Genomic DNA, 14,566 nt, shown 5'->3' with positions numbered 1-14,566 from the left:
CTTTCTTCTGCTTGGCTGTAACACTGCTACTGTGCTCTGCCTTACTGTGAGGCCAGTCCTGACCTGGCTGGCAAAGGCACCAGGCCCCCTCCTCATGTCCCAGTTGCCAACCTCTCTGCTGAGGTAAGAGTTTGAACATTGGAGATCACCACCTAAAATGAAGATTTAGATTTGTTTTTTCTCTACAGTTGATAATACTGTTGATACAGTCGATTGATGACAGTGTTCTCTGAGGTAAGACAGCTACCTTTCAAAGTAGTTCCTGGTTTGACAGTAAATCTGTGCCTCAATAGAGAGGAAAGAATATTTATTGAGCACCTATTATGTGCCAGGTACTCAATCAGCTTTTAGGATCAGTTAGCGGTAAGATGTACACCAAATAGCTGGTCTGTATAAGTCACTCAGCAGGACTTTGACCCTTCAGAGAAACCAGGACTTACCTTTACTGGGGAAGACTTGAGAACATCTCTGCCATTATAGCTGTGATATATTGGGCACCAACTATGGGCCAAGCACTTAACATACCTTATCTCTACTAGTGCTTTTGAAGGCAGTCACTTGAGTCTTTAAAAGAAAAGGGGAAGGCAAGGAAACATTTATTATATGTCAATTTTATACTTGATATCCCAGCCTACCAAGTAAGCATTATTATTATCATCCCCTCTTTACAGATGGTGCAACTGAAGGTTAAATGAATTAATACAAGCAAGGTCCCTAGAACAGTGCCTGGCCCACAGAAAGCACTACATAAACATTTGCTTCTGTTATTATTAGGTAACTTACTCAAGGTTGCATAGCTAGTAAGAAGCAAAGGAAGGGTCTTGAGCTCATGGTCTTTCCCCTACCTTACTGACAGGAACAGTCTTCAGACCCAAAAGACATGGCCCTAAAGTTGGGTTCAGTTCCTAGTATTTGGCAAGGGGTTGCTGGGATCTGGAATCTACATCAGGATAGGAACGGTTTCTGCCAAGATGGATGAAAAGCCCGTCTCTGGATTCTGCTTCCTGGAATGCAATCTGCATTGCTGTCCTCTTTGAAAAAGCTATGCTGGTACATCTCCCAGTTGTCCAAGAGTCCTGGTCAGTTGGATGGCTATTAATCACAGATTTATCCAAAGCTTATCCATAGGAAATCAATTAATCTAAATATTTATTAATTGCCTACTATGTGTTGTGGCAGTTAAACAGGTTCTCAGAAATGTGTGCATTTCAGCAGGTCTCTGAAATAATCCTCACCATGACCTAGATGCCCTGGTTACCATTTATTTTCTGATTTCACCTTCTGTCTCGTATTTGCTCACCATGCTCCAGCTACACTGGCCGTCTTCCTATTCCATTGACACATCAAGCTTATGTCCATTTCAGGACCTGTGTAGATGCTCTCTCAGTCTGGAATGCTCCTCCTCCAGATCTTCTCATGGCTGGCTCTTCCCCACTGCTCAGGTCTCATCAACAAAGTCCCTGACCTCAAAGAGGGCTAACTAACCTAGAACCACTCCCATCTCCCCTCTGATTTTTAAAAATTACATAGTTCTGTTTATTTCCCACTTAGTACTAATCCCTGACAGAAATTATCTTACAATTACTAAGCTGTACAAGGAACAGAGACCATGATCTGCTAATTTAATGCCGTATCCTTGGAGCCTAGAACAGTGACATCAGTTAATATTTGTTGCATGTGTTATGGTTAATAATAATGCCTTCTATTTGGATAATGCTTTGCAGCCACACATAGTCATGTGGTCCTCCCAATTACCAGGGGAGATAGGGAGGGTAATTATACTTATGTCAGAGAAAATGAAACTTGGGTGTAAGTTGTGAAGACTGACTCTAGTCCTGATGCTTATTCCCTATTTGCCTGTAAAAAAATTTTTGCGTCCTTCCCTGTGTGTTCAGCACTAGGCTGGAAGCTAACACACCCTTTATCTCGAGGAAACTTGTCCTCTGGAGCTTGTACAGGCTCATGCCACAGCGGGGAAAAAGAAGTACATTTGAAACAGTAAAAGGAAGACTCTTTTCAGAGCTTCCAGCAGGAGGTGTTGAGTCTGCTGCTTCTTTTTATAAGTCTCTGAAACAGGAAGAATTTTCTTTTGCCTTTAATGGCTTCTGGAAAAGCTATCCTAAAGTAGAAGGAGGGTAAAACGATGCTTTAATGCTCAGTTTCTGTCACTAGTAAAGAGGTATGAGATACCATGTTGGCATCCGTGAGGGGTGCTGAAGGATAAAGGAATGGAAGTAGAGGCAGTGGAGGGAAGGAGGGAATTGCTCCTTGCAGAAGGATTGGATGTGCTCAGGAGGATGGTGGATGTTGTCTGAGTGGTGGGTACTCCATGTGACAGAATGACAAATACTTTTTAATTGTTTATTTTTGAGAGAGAGGGTCAGGGAAAGGCAGAGAGAGGGAGACAGAGGATCCAAAGCGGGCTCTGCACTGATGCAGGGCTCAAACTCACGAACCGTGAGATCATGACCTGAGCCAAAGTCAGACACTTAGTGACTGAGCTACCCAGAAGCCCCAAATAACAGATACTTTTTTTAAAAAATTTGAGTAGAGTTGGCACAATGTTACCTTAGCTGCAGACATACAACTTAGTGATTTGACAAGTTATTATTCTATGTTCACCACAAGCATAGCTACCATCTGACCCCCATATATGGCTATTACAATATCATTGACTATATTCCTTATGGTGTGGCTTTTACAAAATAACAAATACTTCTTACCTGAGCACATTTGTAAATAAGACTCTGTTTTAAAAATCATACACACACATAGATCATTGCTGATTATTATTTGCATTTCAAAAGGATTTCTCAAATGGTAAAATAAGTATTTTAATATCCAAATAACTTTTGAATCTATCAGGTGCTTTGTCAGGCGTTTTTACAGTCTCTTACTCAATTTTCACAACCATCATTTGAGATGGTTCGAGGGGAACCATTCGAGGGGAACCATTCGAGGGGAAACTAAAGCTCAGAGAGGGTTTAAGGACCTTGCCTAAAGTTACACGGTAAGTGGCAGAAATAAATAAATTTGGACCTAAATTCAGTGTTCTTTTAAAAATGTAGTCCTAAATAGGGAATTGTCCCACAACACATAAAATGTGATTCCATATAATGAAAGATGTGTTCATCTTCCATTTTTCAGGACGTTTTCCTTCAATCAACCACTTTTACTGTCCTTGTGTGATAGATCCATCTTTCAAGAACGTGTTCAGTGTATCAGTACATTTAGCTCTTACATGTCCCCGAGCATATGGTGCTGGCTCAACCATCCTGCTTTGAGGACCCATGTTTAGAAATCTATTCCACTTAAAGAGAGATGAGGACAGTTTGAAAGTACTAAAAACAACCTGGCACAATTAACATGTCAATAGCAGCAACATGAAGTGCAAGGTTGAGTAATTTGGGCCTGTGTGAACAAACAATTGAAATAGTTCAAGCTTCTTACTTTGTGAGTGGCGTGTGTGTGTGTGTGTGTGTGTGTGTGTGTGTGTGTATGCTCACAAGCCTACCTTACAGACTTTTTTAAAAAAAATTGGCATTAACTGAGAACAATCACCAAAATAACTTTTACCTTAGTTTATTATATTAATCATAAGAATATCTGGATAGAAAGAAGCTGAAAAATCAGAATTTTAATGCAGTTCCAGCCTGATAAATCCCGCCTTGGTACTTTGGAGTTAAGGGAATAGAAGCTAAGAGTCTCAAGGTCTCTCAGTCAAGAGATGCCCCAGATAACAGGCCCTGGCTGCCAACGGCAATTGCCATGGAGACTCTGTTCCCCTTCCTGGACTCCTGTTTCCTTCTAAGCAGAGATATTCATTTGTACCTGATGTGGAAGATTCTTTTCCTCTGGTTCAGTCACAATTGTGTTGCAGAAAGGGAGTTAGTCTAATGCCTGAGTGCGTAAATGTGGTGCAAGAGGCTTGAACACTGCAATATCTATGTGAAAATCTTACCTGGAATCTCCTTGGAGGCATGGAGACACATGTGGACATCTTGTCCCAAGGAGCCTGGATGAAGGCCAGAGTCTTGCCCAGCAAGTGTGGGTGCTGAAACAACATACCTGGTTGTGACTCTCCAGGGACTCTTCTTTGAAGATTATGCAACTCAGGCTAAGAGGATGGGCTCTCCTTTCCAGCTTTATACTCTGGATTGACTTTTTAAAAACAAATAACAGTTTCTCTACTCTCTTTTCCAGAGGTTCTCATTCCTTTGTTTCTGGCTAGGTAGTGTTTAGAGAAGAGAGAGAGAATTCTATTGGGCACAACAATGTTTTTCTAATTTTAGATTTAATTGTCAAGATACTTTCAATTTGTGGAATATGAATGAAGCATAAATCAAATAAGTATATCGTTGCACATTTTAAGGAAAACTCATATTTGTTTTTCAAAATACAAGAGATCCTTGTGTTTAATGACTTTTTTTTTTGCATTTACCTAACACCAAAGTTTTTCTTAATTTAGTTTTTGTTGTTGTTGTTTACTTTTGAGAGAGAGAGAGAGGCAGAGAAAGGATCCAAAGCAGGCTCTGCAATGACAGCAGAGAGCCCGCTGTGGGGCTTGAACTCACAAATTGTGAGATCATGACCTGATCTGAAGTCGGATGGTTAACCGACTGAGCCACCCAGGCGTCCTTTCTTCATTTAGTTTTAAGCATAGTCAGAACTGTTCCTTAGGATCACATAGTCTTAGTTATCTGAATGAAATTTTTCCCATTCAGTATGCTGCAGGTGGGTTAGGATTCTTCTCTTCCTCTGGTCTCATAGTTCCACATAGAAGACTTTCCTTAAAGTAATATTCCCAAGCTCCCTCTTCTCCTCTATCTCTGGTTTATGTTTGGACCTTAGAACCGGGGAGGTATGGCTCAGCCTTTTGAACTTCACTTTCCTTGTGGCTCAGCTGCCTACAGAAAAAACGTTCTCTGGTCCGCTCTCCATGTAGGACTGTTAGCAAGGCATGTTCCCTCCTCATCAGGAAAGCCTTCGGTTCTCCAGCTCTTCCTTGTGACCAGGCAGAGAATAATTTGCAAGCGCAGTGTGAGTAAGGTCAATCTGGTGACAGACCTAAAGTCACATCCTCCAATCCACTCTTGGAGATAAAAGTTTTGATCTTTAACTATCTTATTCTTGTTTTTATCTCTCAGTTGGTTTTAAACTCAGGAGGTGAAAAAAGGGGCTTAGCTCTCTAAAACCTTGACAGATATGGTGTCGTATCAGCAAACTCTTTATTTATTTATTCATTTAAATTTAAGTTAGTTATCACACAGTGCAGTATTGATTTCAGGAGTAGAGCCCAGTGATTCATCACTTACACATGACGCCCAGTGCTCATCCCAACAAGTGTCCTCCTTAATGCCCATCCCCCATTTAACCCATCCCACCTCCCGCCTCCCCTCCAGCATCCCTCAGTTTGTTCTCTAAAATTACAAGTTTCTTATGGTTTGCCTCCCTCCGTGTTTTCATATTATTTTTCCTTCCTTTCCTCTATGTTCATCTGGTTTGTTTCTCAAATGAGAGAAATCATATGATATTTGTCTTTCTCTGACTGACTTATTTAGCTTAGCCTAGTACACTCTAGTTCCATTCACATTGTTGTAGATAGTAAGATTTCATTCTTTTTGATTGTATGTAGGCAAACTCTTAATTTTTTTCTATAACTAAGAAGAATTTTTTATCAATATTTCAAGGCTAGATAACACTGGTATCCGTTGTAACAAATATGAATAATCTAGGATTAAACTTTGTTCTTTTTAAAATTTTTCATTTCATTAGTTTTCATTAAAAAGTACACTCCTAGTAATATAATTTGGAAAATAGAAAAAAAACGAGGATAATTACTCCTATAAGACTGCCACTCAAAATATACTGAAACCAATGTTTTGGAATATTTCCTTAAGAATATATATATTTTTATAAAGGTTTTAAAGTTTTTTTAATGTTTATTTATTTTTGAGAGAGAGAGAGAGAGAGAGAGCAAGCTGGGGAGGGGCAGAGAGAGAGGGAGATACAGAATCTGAAGCAGGCTTCAGGCTCTGAGCTGTCAGTACAGAGCCTGATATACAGAGCCCGATATACAAACTATGAGATCATAACCTGAGCCGAAGTCAGCCGCTTAACTGGCTGAGCTACCCAGGTGCTCTAAGAATATTTTCTATGAGTAACACACACCCTTGTAGCTGTCTTTGTCACTTTGTAAAGGAGGCTGCTGGTATATTACTGATCACTCCAAGGGCAGAATCTTGACTTAACAATTAGTTGTGGTCCACCTAATTTGTCTATACCAAGAGATCTCCTTTAACTTAGAGCTTCAGGAAATCAACAAAATAAATTACCGAGAATAACCAAACTCACTCTTTGTAAAGAGAAATAAAGATTAAAGAGTACACTTATGGGGTGCCTGGGTGGCTCAGTCGGTTAAACGTCTGACTTCGGCTCAGGTCATGATCTTGCGGTTCGTGAGTTCGAGCTCCGCGTCAGGCTCTGTGCTGACAGCTCAGAGCCTGGAGCCTGCTTTGGAGTCTATGTCTCTCTCTCTCTCTCTCTCTGCCCCTCCCCTGCTCATGCTCTGTCTCTCTCTGTCTCAAAAATAAGTAAAACATTTAAAAAAATTAAAGAGTACACTTAATGATGAGCACTGAACAATGTATAGAATTGTTGAATCACTATATTGTACACCTGAAACTAATATAGCACTGTACATCAACTACACTAGAATGAAAATGAAAAACTTAAGAAAGAGAGGGAACTAGAGTTTACCTACTGGATTATATGCAACAATCTATAAAAAGATGAACAGCATCCTCTAACTCTGGTCCCTAGTTCTTTCTTTCGAAGAATGAGTGACAATCTTTTCCAGAGTGCTCCTTCCAGCAGCCTGCAAAAATTGCTGGCTGCCGGTTGCCTTGCTGGGTATGGGCATCACCAGGATCCCTGTGATGCGTCTGCTCTCTGTTTCCCTTGCTAAGTGTGCTGGTTGACCACTAAGCTCTTTCTGGTGGGCTATGCACTCAGGCTGTCCTTGCGGCTGCATTCTCTCTGTCCAGTTGGATTTCTCTTGAGCACCATAATAATGGGAAGGACACCTTAAATGACTTTTGGTGGAAAGACTAATTTCCTCTAGAGTTTGAGCTGAAGAAGGATACCCTCCCAGGCAGGACATAGACTTCAGGAACACTTCCTGTGCAGTATCATTTAACATTGCAGTCTCTTACTACCCAGCAACAACTGAGAGGGACTAATGATTAATCATCCAGTAATGCAGGTTGTATAGGGATAAGGCTTTATTTAAAAACTCAATTGTAAATTATGCACTATGTATATCCAATAACAGACAGGGTTTCCTGAAAAGCATTCCTCAGAAAAGAGAGTCATTCTATGTTCAAGTCTTTACAAAATCTATCACAGGTAGCTCTCTCAATTATTTTGTTTTAAATAACAACATACTATTTGGGGGAAGACATGTTAACTTAAAAAAAAAAACAAACAACAACTTCAAGGGCACCTGGGTGGCTCAGTTGGTTAAGCGTTCAACTCTTGATTTTGGCTCGGGTCATGATCTCACAGTTGGTGAGTTGGAGCTCAGCGTCAGGCTCTGTGCTGACAGTGTGGGGCCTGCTTGGGATTTTCTCTCTCCTCTCTCTGCCCCTCCCTGCTCTCTCTCTCTCTCAAAATAAATAAATAAACTTTAGAAAACAACTAAAAAAAAGTCAGTCAATGATAGTTTTCTGCATTTATTGAAGTTATCTGCTGAAATCTTTAAGTTAATAAAGAATTTAATACAAAGTTAGTAATTCATTCCTTAGTGTGATGGTTAATTCTATGTGTTGACTTGACTGGCCATGGGGTGCCCAGATTAAGCATTGTTTCCAGGTGTGTCCGTGAGGGTGCTTCTGGATAAGATTAACATTTGAAATGTAGACTCAGTAAAGTCTCCCTGTAAAGTGCCCTGTAAAAAGCATTTGAAATGTAGACTCAGTAAAGTTACTCCCGGTAAAGTGCTCTCCCTGGTGTAGATGGGCATCATCCAATCCACTGAGGGCCTGAATAAGACAAAAGGTGGAGGAAGAATTTGTCACTTTTTTTCCTGCCTTTCTCCTTGGGCTGGGCCATCTCATCTCATCTTCTCCTGCCCCCAGATTGGGATTTACACCACTAGCTCCCCAGGGTCTCAGGCCTTTGTATTCCATATTACATCACTGGTTTTTCTGGGTCTCCAGCTTGCAGCATCAAGGCAGATAGGAAGATTTTTCAGCCTCCATAATCAGGTGAGCCAATTCCTTAAGATAAATCTCCTCTTATATCCTATTGGTTCTGTTTCTCTGGAGAAGCCTGACTAGTACACTGAGGTCATGACTACACAATTGTAAGTGTTGGTTATATTTATAAGTAAATCTTTAAAAAAATGATAGATAATCTCTTTACAGATGATGAAGACACTGCTATCAAATATAACTCTGAAGAGTTAGGATAAAATGTTTTCATCAAATATGAGGGTGGAAAATTTTTTTTATCAGTATATTTTCTATACATGTGATTTGGGCTATATATTTCAAATTAAATTAATAAATATTATAAGGAGATATCTAACTATTTCATTTTCATTGCTAAAAATTTACATATTCCAGTTTTCTGCCCCTAAAACTCAATTGTTTTAAATTTTTCTGGGGCACCTGGGTGGCTCAGTCAGTTAAGCATCCGACTTAGGCTTAGGTCATGATCTCGTGGTCTGTGAGTTCAAGCCCTGTGTTGGGCTCTGTGCTGACAGCTCAAAGCCTGGAGCCTGCTTCAAATTCTGTCTCCCTCTCTGTCTGCCCCTCCCCCGCTCACACCTGTCTCTCTCTCTCTCTCGTTCTCTCTCTCTCTCTCTCTCTCTCCCTCTCTCTAAAAAATAAACATTAAAAATTTTTGAATTTTCATTACGATAATGTAGTATTCATAGTTGCCTTATATTCAGTCTTAATATAAGCAATTGTGCATTTTCACTTGATACATTCATTGTTGAAGCTTTGCCATTTCCCCATGGCTTTATGAAGTTGTGATAAACGTAAATTTAATGACTGCAAAATACAGTGGTATGCTAGACTTTATTATTAGACATTTGATTGTACCTTGTTTTTCACTATTATAAATAATGCTGAGGTAAAATATCTTTGTATGAAACAATTTCTGTCTTAATATTATTTTCTTACAATAGAAGCTTCTAAGTAGAATGATGGGAAAAAGGATATAAATATTTTAAGATTCTTAATGCTTGTCAAATTGCTTTTTGGTATGATTCTCTTTTCTTTCTTTTTCTTTTTTGAAATCAATTAACACTTTCACCATCAAAACATTAATGGGCCTGGGTGCCTGGGTGGTTCAGTTGGTTAAGCACCCGACTCTTGATTTCAGCTAGGTCATGATCTCATGGTTCATGGGATCGAGCCCCACATCAGGCTCTGTGCTGACAGCATGGAGCCTGCTTGGGATTCTCTCTCTACCTCTCTCTCTGTCCCTCCCCCGCTCTCTCTCTTTCTTTCTCTCTCTCTCAAAATAAATAAATAAACATTTTAAAAAAACATTAACAGGCCAATTTCACCATCAGTATTAGGAAGTTATATTTATTTTTTTTCATTTTAGCTATTGAAATAGATGAAAACATTAGATCTCATTTCTGTTTCAGGTTATCTAATTACTCAATAAGGTAGAACATCACCCTGTTTATTTGTTTTATTCCAAAGTTGTTAATTGTCAATTGCATCATTTACCTATTTATCTTCTGGGGAATGTAGTGTTTTTCTTACTGATGGACATAAATTGTTTATCCCTTAAAGATAAATAAGTTTAATTATTTAACTAATATTAATGAAGCATCTACTACTATGCTAAGCTCAGGGGATACAGGATGAAAAAGTGATCATAGTCTCTGCTCTCATGGAGCTAATGTTTATGGGAGAGATAAACATTAAACAACCATATACTGTGCATATATTATATATTGTACAATTACATATTATGTACATACTTTGGTAAGTGCTCTGAAATAAAAATGCAGAATGCAATAAGAAAGCATAACATAAGAAAATAATAAGGAATTAGGAAAAGTTCTCTTGGTGAGAAAGTGACTGTAAAGCTGAGTCCTGAAGGATGAGGAGGAGTTAGGTCATATGGGGAAAAATGTTACGGAGGGTACTACATATGCAAAGGCCCTGAGGCAGGAAAGAGCTTAGGGTATTAGAGTCACTGAAGGAAGAATGATATGACTGTAACATAACACAAAGAGCAATGGAGAGGTGGGTAGAAACCTGATCATATGGCACCTTTTAGGCTGTTAGAGGGTTGGGTTAAGTGAAAGGCAGGATAGCAGTAATCAAAGAGCCTAGGTTCTGTGGTCAGATCAACTGAATTCAAATCCTAACTCGTTCCAATTGCCTATTTTGGGAAAACTACTTCATCTCTCAAGGCCTCAGTTTCCTAATCTGTAAAATAGGATGGTAAGTGCGGGTTGTGAGGAGTAACTGAGGTGATGCACGCAGGGTTCTTTGCACAGCGTCTGACACACTGCTTACCACTAAGTGCAATGGGCAGCTGTTGAAGTGTTTTGTGAGGATGGTGACACAATCCCATCTGTTATGTTTCTAGGTGATGCTTGGTTGCCACATGGAGGGCTCAGGGAGATTAGCTGGCAGGTTATTAGAAGAGAAGGCTTGGTCCAGGATGGTGACAGTGGGAGGGTGCAGGAAATATTTTCGAGGAGGAATTGAGAGGGATCTGTGATGAATTGGATGGGGGTGGTGTGGGAGGAGGGTGTCAAGGATGACTCCCAGGTGTGGGTACACATGTACGACCGGGCAGATACGGGTGTGACTGAGACTTACTGAGAAAGGAACACTGGATGAGGGGGCCATTTGGAGGAGTTACGTTTGGACCCGTTAAGTCATGGAAGACAAGTGGAGATTTGTATGTACTGGATCTACAGATGTAGAGGTCACAAGAGAGGTCGGAGCTGGAGATAAAGATTTGGGAGTCACCAGGATCGAAAATGGGTGAGGTCACCCAGAGAGAAGGAAGGCTCAGAAAGAGGACAGGGCTTACCGCCAGGTCCTAAGGAACTGTGATGTTTAGAGGTCAAGTAGAGGAGAAGTGGCTGACAAAGGAGGGTGAGCTGGAGAAGGAGGAGAAAGCCCAGGAGACGATGACGTCGTGGAAGCCGAGAGAATAGAGTTTCAAGAAGCAGGGAGTGCTCAACTGGGTGGAATGCTCCTGGAGTTTTCCTGGCACAGCCCCAGGCGCCTCCTCGGAAGAGCGAAAATCATCTTGCGAGTTGACTGGTGAATGGCATGAGGAGGCGGAGAGCACATGTGAAGTCAATCCTTCTGAGAAGGCCTAGGGCTGACCCTTTGTCCTCTTTACTGCCCATTCTTTCCCAGCTTGCCTATTAATGATTTATTTGACGCACAGCAGTTTCACATTTCTGTGCGGGATCAGCCCTACTTTGAAAAGCGGAGGATTTCAGACAACTGAGAAGCTCTCACAGAACGTATAAAGCTTCCCTGCCCTCCCCAGCTGCCTCCATCCCAGGCCACAGCGGCTTCGGTCATCCCGAGGGAACCAGCGTGGAATGAGGCTGCCGTGAGGCAGCAGGTGGGCACAGCCCACACGTCCCAGCAGTGACCAGATCTGCCCTGTGAGCTACCTGGGAATGGAATTTCAGCCTGGGAGCCCCTGCTGCTCCTGCCGAGCGGGCAGGAGAGGCTGAGGCAGGCACCATGTGCAGGGCCTCCCTGCGACCACGGTCTCTCCTCTCTCCTCTCCCCTTTCTCTCTGCTCTCTCTTAAACCTATGTAATCCCTAAGCATATTTCTGTAAAGCCATTGATTAACTGAAAATGTGAATGGGGAGGGAGAGGAAGCTGAGAGTTAAGAACAGTTATAGTTGGTAATAAAAGCTTATAGTGAATAATAAAAGCATAGGGGCTTCATTTATTTTTTTATCTCACTTAATCCTTGCAATAATCCTATGATGCAGGAATCGTTATCCCCATTTTACAAATAAATAAACAGAGGCTTAGAGAGTTACGAAAGTTTCCTAACGTCACATGGTGATAAAATGGTGGCGCTGAGGGTTCTATTCTAGGTATTCTCTCTGACAAGGGTCCAAACTTTTCATCACCATGCTATACCCCCTTGGTGACAAGGAGGTGGGGAGAAAAATGTCCCATCTATTTGTAATTAGCATGCATTTCAGGCTGTGTTTGAATCAGCTACGCATTAGAAAGTTATAAAACACTTTCGGGGCGCCTGGTGGCTTGGTCGGTTAAGCGTCCGACTTCGGCTCAGGTCATGATCTCACGGTCCGCGAGTTCGAGCCCCGCGTCGGGCTCTGTGCTGACAGCTCAGAGCCTGGAGCCTGTTTCAGATTCTGTGTCTCCCTCTCTCTCTGCTCCTCACCTGTTCATGCTCTGTCTCTCTCTGTCTCAAAAATAAATAAATGTTAAAAAAAAAATTAAAAAAAAAAAGAAAGTTATAAAACACTTTCATACTCTGTGTCCTCTTTAAAATGTAATTTTTTTTCTTTTCTTTTTTTAAATATTTCTTTTTTTAAAAAAATTTTTTTAACGTTTTATTTATTTTTGAGACAGAGAGAGACAGAGCATGAATGGGGGAGGGTCAGAGAGAGGGAGACACAGAATCTGAAATAGGCTCCAGGCTCTGAGCTGTCAGCACAGAGCCCAACGCGGGGCTCGCACTCACGGACCGCGAGATCATGACCTGAGCCGAAGTCGGACGCTTAACCGACTTCGGTTAAGCCACCCAGGCGCCCCTAAAATGTAATTTTTTAACATATACAATTTATTGTCAGATTGGTTTCCATACAACACCCAGTGCTCATGCCAACAAGTGCCCTCCTCAATATGCATCACCCACTTTCCCCTCTCCCCCACCCCCCATCAACCCTCAGTTTGTTCTCAGTTTTTAAGAGTCTCTTATGGTTTTCCTCCTTCCCTCTCTGTAACTTTTTTCCCCCTTCCCCTCCCCCGCTGGTCTTCTGTTAATTTTCTCAGGATCCACCTATGAGTGAAGACATATGGTATCTGTCTTTCTCTGCCTGAGTTATTTCACTTAGCATAACACTCTCCAGTTCCATCCACATTGCTACAAATGGCCAGATTTCATTCTTTCTCATTGCCAAGTAGTATTCCATTGTATATATAAACCACATCTTCTTTATCCATTCGTCAGTTGATGGACATAAAATGTAATTTTTTGAATACTGAAGCAATATTGTATTATGTTTAAGGTCCTTGGATCCCAGAAGGTCTTTAAGGGAGTCGATTTTTTGCATTTGTATAGTTTCCCTCTTCTCTAGTTCTACTTCCATTTCATATACTTTCCTACTGAGCAGAAAGATTAAGTTACTGCTACATTTCGTCCTGCTGATCTTTTATTTATAATGCATATTTCTTTAAAAATTTTTTTTAATGTTTATTTATTTTTGAGAGAGAGAGAGAGAGAGAGAGAGCATGAGTGGAGGAGGGCAGAGAGAGGGAGGCACAGAATCCGAAGCAGGCTCCAGGCTCTGAGCTGTCAGTACAGACTGAGCTCAACACGGGGCTCCAACTCACAAACCGTGAGATCATGAACTGAGCCGAAGTCGGACGCTTAACTGACTGAGCCACCCAGGCACCCCATAATGCATATTTCTTAATGCTTTTTATGAGGGCTGGCAGTATTTGGTCAAATAACATAAAACATCTTGAAAAAGGAGAGAAAAGAGCACAAGGTTTGTGCCATACCTGCAGCCCCCTTTTCTGAAAACAGTGGCCCCAACCAGTTTTTTCCTACATAATATTGCCAGAGTATTCTCTGAGTGAAACCAACCCTGAGACCTTGGCCCCAACTGATTGCACCAGGGACTGGTGTCCAATCCAAAGACAATCATGTGTAAGCTGGATATGTGGGAGGTTAACTGCCTTTGACAGCGTTTGCTGTGAGATGTGGCAGAGTCTGTTGGGTCAGGATAAACTGATGATGAGTTGACACAAAGAAGGGTAGTCAGTCACACTCCGTGTCAGGAGCTGTTGTTCCAGTTCTCCATGAGGCCTGGTGTATGGCCATGGCTTGGAAGTCTAGGGACCCAGAATACAGCCAGGGAAATGGAGAATGCCCTGTATATATCCTTCTTTGTGGATTGTACAATCTTCTTTGCCTATTGTGGACTCCACTTCCAAATGGCAACCTGGTAACCTGAGTGCTTCTTCTCCCAGCAAACTTGAACACCATCCCTAACATCATTCCTCAGAATAATTGAATCAGACCCATTCCTAGATGAGGGAAACTGAGGCCCGGAACACAGTATGGCACACAGTTACCTTGTGCTCATGGGAGAAGAGCTCATGTTTCCTGATTCCTGAAGTAGTTTTTCAAGGTCTAGTGCTGCCTCATGTTTTGACACTCCGTGGTGATCATGTAAGGATGCTTTAGAAGAAACAAATATTTACTTTAATATTCATTTACTAAGTGTGTACTCATTTAATATCTACTAGGAGGCTAGAACAGGGATAGGAATTCAAAGGAAAGAAAGA

This window comes from Panthera leo, chromosome F2 (assembly GCF_018350215.1).
Source record: "Panthera leo isolate Ple1 chromosome F2, P.leo_Ple1_pat1.1, whole genome shotgun sequence".
Lineage (NCBI taxonomy): Eukaryota > Metazoa > Chordata > Mammalia > Carnivora > Felidae > Panthera > Panthera leo.
This window is presented reverse-complemented; position numbering follows the sequence as displayed.